Source organism: Gopherus evgoodei, chromosome 13 (genome assembly GCF_007399415.2).
Source record: "Gopherus evgoodei ecotype Sinaloan lineage chromosome 13, rGopEvg1_v1.p, whole genome shotgun sequence".
Classification (NCBI taxonomy): Eukaryota; Metazoa; Chordata; order Testudines; family Testudinidae; genus Gopherus; species Gopherus evgoodei.
In genome coordinates this window covers 10,487,170-10,492,217 of record NC_044334.1, presented here as the reverse complement: position 1 = coordinate 10,492,217, position 5,048 = coordinate 10,487,170, and the positions used below count along the sequence as shown (strand labels likewise).

Genomic DNA, 5,048 nt, shown 5'->3' with positions numbered 1-5,048 from the left:
TGCAAACAGTGCCCCCTGGTGCATCCATCATGTCTAAAAGAATCACTCCACAGGTAAAAATCCAAGGTACAACAGAACACAAGCAGGTTGTGTGTCTGTTCTTTTTGTTTTTAATTACATCTGCTGTTCAGGAGCAGTATGAGGGCACCAAATCCCATCCGTGTGGCACAAAATGATTTATTCATGTCACTCCGTTCATGATGGATTATTTGGTCATAACAAAGTTAATCCACGTCTAATGAATGGAAGATAACATCTCTTTCCAGCTCTGGTCAGTCGTGGATGCAATACAATTAGCAGAGGTGCTTTAATTATCTGGCTTATCATTGGGCCTAAAATTCAGGAAATTCTTCCTTTGTATAATTACTGCTTGTCAACAGTCCTCTAAACTAATGAGACCAACATACTAACCTGTTTCACATTATATGTAAAAGAAACACAGGAACAGCAAAACAAAACAGAACCTCATAGAAGTATAAAACTTTAAAAATTGTTTTGGGAACTGTTTTCACTGCTGCTATTAACTGTGATAAATTGTCTCCCATGCACATTAGTGGTATTAGTTAATAAACTGTAATTTAGCCAACAGTATGAACTACTAGAAATTATTCCTTCTTGGAGATACTTCTCTATCAAAAAACAGAAGGTGACACATGATAGATTTGTAATTATACTTGAAATACAGCTTTCTTCCTGCAAAGTACCCATCCCCAGGAATGCTTATCCCTGCCACGTGATAGGAGAATTGGGCTGAGTGTTTTCAAATGAGCCTAAGGGAATTAAGGGCCAGATGTTAAAAAGGATTTAGACACTTAAAGGTGCATCTAGTCACCTAGGGGGTTTTCAGAAATACATTGACATGCCCCTGAGGTCAATAGGAGTTAGGTGTGTATACAGTTTTGGGAAAAAAAAATCACACTAGGCACCTATCTGCATCTTTAGGTACCTAAATACCTCTAAAAATCTGCCCCCAAGAGTGTAACTCCTATAGGCTCCTTTGAAAATCTCAACCAGGAGCTCTTCAATGATCTGAAACACACACACAAAAAAAGAGTCCCATAAAAAGTGGAAGGAAGGTCAAATTAAAAAGTAGGAAAAAAATTAGAAAGGCCAAAGCAAAAAATGAGATTAAACTAGCTAGAGATATAAAGGGTAACAAGAAAACATTCTACAAATACATTAGAAGCAAGAGGAAGACCAAGGACAGGGTAGGCCCATTCAAGGCCGGCTTTAGGCCCATTCGCCCGATTCCCGGGAATCATGCCCCGCGCCTTAGACTTTTTTTTTTTTAAACTTACCCCGGGTCCCTGGCTGCGATCTGCTCAGGGGTCTTCCGTGGTCCCACTCCCTTGAGCGAAGCGCAGGCGGGAGCACGGCAAGCCCCGCTCTCCCAGCTGGAACCCCGGCTGGAGCCCCGGCCGGAGCACGGCAAGCCCCGCTCTCCCAGCTGGAGCCCCGGCCGGAGCGCGGCAAGCCCCGTTCTCCCGGCTGGAGTCCCAGCCAGAGTGCGGCAAGCCCCGCGGTCCCGGCTGGAGTCCCGGCCGGAGCGCGGCAAGCCCCGAGGCCCTGGTCTCCTGGCTGGAGCTCCGGGCCTTTAAATAGTCTCCAGAGCCCTGGGGTAGCGAGGGGCTCTGGGGGCTATTTAAAGGGTCAGGGCTCCAGCTGCCTGCCTCTGCCACCCCGGTTCTTTAAATAGCCGCCAGAGCCCAGCCACCCCCATGCATTCCCCAGGGCTCCCACGGCTATTTAAAAGGTCCAGGGCAGAGTAGAAGCTGGGGAGCCCCGGGCTCTTTAAATAGCCCTCAAAGCCCTGAGATAGCAGGGAGCTTGGGGGCTATTTAAAGGGCTCCAGCTGCCTCTGCCGCACCCTCTGCCTTGCCCACACCAGCCCCGTTCCCCCTGCCTGCAGCCAGCTTTGCACCCCATGCCCACAGCCAGTCCCTGTCAAACCCCTTGCAGTGTCTCCAGTCAACCTCTGCCACACACCCGTGGCCCAGTCCAAAGCCAGCCAGCCCCACACACACTGCTGCCCGCACCAGCCCTGCACACCCTGCCCTGTCTCCAGCCAACCCCTGCTGCACCCCCTGCCTGAAGCCAGCCAGTCTCTGCCTCTGTCTCCAGCCCTGCCAACCCCTGCTGCATTCCCGCGGCCCTGCCTGAAGCCAGCCCGCCCCACACACCCCCTATTTCCAACCAACCCCGCACCCCTTGCCCTGCCTCCAGCCAGCCCCATGTCCACTGCTGCCCTGCAGTTCCAGGACAGTAACCCTGCACAGCTGCTTCAATGAGGTGGGCAGGGAGCAGCTGGGACCCACACATGTGAAACAGCAGTCATTAATAACCAATCAACAGCATACATGATGCAATGTACATAATTTATAATTTTATTATTTATATAGTTATGGAAAGTAAATAATACATGAAAGAAATGAAAGGCTTTTTTTTCCACTTTTTTTTTTAAGTCATCCCTGCCAGGGCCCCGCCGAAAATGTTCGAATTGGGCCCCACACTTCCTAAAGCCGGCCCTGGGCCCATTCCTTGCAAAGCTGGAGTACCTCTCCAGGGCACAAGCTTTGGTAGATGATACGGAGGCCCTGAGTTGCCCATGCATCAGGACCCCCCTCCATCTCTCAGTGTCACCAGTAAAATCCAGAGGAGAGGAAGAACCAATACATCTGTTACCTGGTTTGCTGGAGGAGTTGCTGGAAAGATACTAAAATATTAGTATCTGACTACCTTAAGGGCTCCAGTCCAGATTTTCTGTTGAGTTTACTCTCATAGCCTTACATTCTCCCAAATTCTCCCACAAGCTCTTTGGCTTTTCTGTCAGTGGTTGCTCCCTTAGAATACGTCCTCTCAGGCTACTCACAAGGCAGTGCGTTTGATGAACCGCAGGTAGTACCATCTACAGGCAGTCCTCAACTTTACGACATTCGAATTATGACAAACGGCAATTATGCTGTTTATAAATAGACATCCTATTTCAACTTTCCGACACCAATTTTGACTTTACAATGCTTGAGCTGACAATGCCACACCAGCAAACAAGTTCATACATGCATCGACATTCTGTTCCGCCAATCTCCCTGACTTAAGACATTCAGTAGCTGTTCCGACGCCATTTTTACATGTTGATTCTTTGTGCTTCCAAACTTTTTCTTAAAAGTTAGTGTTTCTTTGCCCATAATAATGGCAGAAAAGTGAAAATCTGGTGCAAGTGACACTTCTTCCTCTAAGAAACATATAACAATTATTATGGAAACAAAAATGGAAATATTTAAGAGGTCCAAGAAAGGTGAGACCCCAAATGAAATTGGTAAAGCTTTGGATTTCCCCTGAATGACTATCGTGACCATCCTGAAAGATAACGTATGAATTCAGGAACATGTTAAGGGCTCAGCTCCTATGCAAGCATAGGCATAAATTTAGGCATAATTCAGGAAAAGTCTAGGAGTCTTTATGATAATCTAAAGAAACCACTGCGGGAGAGTTCTAATGCTGAGCCTTTTAATTAAAGTAGCGGGTGGTTTATGCTTTTTAAAGCCAGGGCCAATATGCATAAAATCAAGGTCTCAGGTGAAACTGCCAGTGCTGATGAGGAGGCAGCTTGTGTTTTTCCCAAGACATTGGCTGAAATCATTAAAGAGGGTGGGGATTGTGCTCAGCAAGTTTTTAATGTTGATGAAACTGGGCTCTCTGGGGGAAAAAATGCCGCTGAGAACCTAAATTGCCAAAGAGGAGAAATCCATGCCAGGGTACAAAGCTGCTAGAGATAGGCTCACTCTTCGCTCGATGCAAATGCTGCAAGTGACTTTAAACTTAAACCTTTGCTTGTGTACCTTTCTGAAAACCCCAGGGCTCTCAAGGGATATTCCAAGGCATTTCTCCCAGTGATATGGAAATCCAATCGTAAAGTGTGGGTCAATAGGAACATTTTCAAGGATTGGTTTAATCATAGTTTGTGCCAAGTGTCAGGGATTATTGCAGCAAAAACAGTCTTACATTTAAAGCATTGTTAACCCCCGACAATGCTCCTGGTTGTCCAACCATCCTTGATGACGTGCATCCTGATATCAAAGTGGTGTTTCTGCTCCCCAACACCACTTCACTGTTGCAACCCCTGGACCACAGAGTAATTGCATCCTTCAAGGCCTACTATCTTAGGAGCACATTTACCCAGGCCATCAGGGCAACTGAGAAGGCAGGTGGATCAACTCTGAAGGAATTCTGGAAGGGCTTCAACATTTACCACGCAGTTAAGAGCATTGGTGAGGCATGGAATGAAGTCAAACAATCAAATTTGAATGGTGTTTGGAGAAAATTGTGTCCTGATTTTGTGTCTGACTTCTAAGGCTTTACAGACATTGTTGAGAAGGTGACCAATTCTGTTGCTGAAATGGGTAAAGAAATTAACTTAAACATTACACCAGAGGATGTTAAGGAGTTGCTGGCATCACATTCTGAAGAATTAACTAATCAGGACCTCATTGATTTGGAACAGCAAAAAGTGGCAGAGGAAGAAGAAGATGCACCCACTGTTGAAGAGACTCCTCCTCGTAAAGTCTTGATAACAAAAGTGTTGGCTGAGACACTTCAACATTTGGAAGCTGCCATGTCTGTTTGAGGAACATGACCCCAACACTGAACGCAGTGCATCTGTGAATATGGACATATCCAACGTGTACAGCTGCTACAGAGAAATTTATAAGAAAAAGAGGAGAATATCTGTCCAAACTTCCTTGGACATTCTCTTGAAGTCCTTCCAAATCACCTCATAAACCCCTGAATCCCCTACCTAATTAGACCCACCCATGAGCTCAGAAGGTGTCCCATCTCCTTCTTCATTCCTTCAGTAGGTTTCTTAACTTACAAATCAATGTCAAGATCAGCAATGCCCAGGAAACAACTGGGTCATAAGTCTGAGGACTGCCTGTACTATGTTTCTTTATGTATGTTTAGCTTATTATGTGATTTTTTTTAATGTCAACATGATTGCTATTTACAATATCAATACACTGATGTAGCTATGTTACTTCTGTATAATTGAT

General features: G+C 45.8%; 1 pseudogene; it reads left to right on the top strand.

The window, feature by feature from the left end:
• Window positions 1–2,884: 2,884 nt before the first annotated feature.
• LOC115661054 lies at window positions 2,885–4,778 on the top strand (annotated as a pseudogene).
• Window positions 4,779–5,048: the final 270 nt, after the last annotated feature.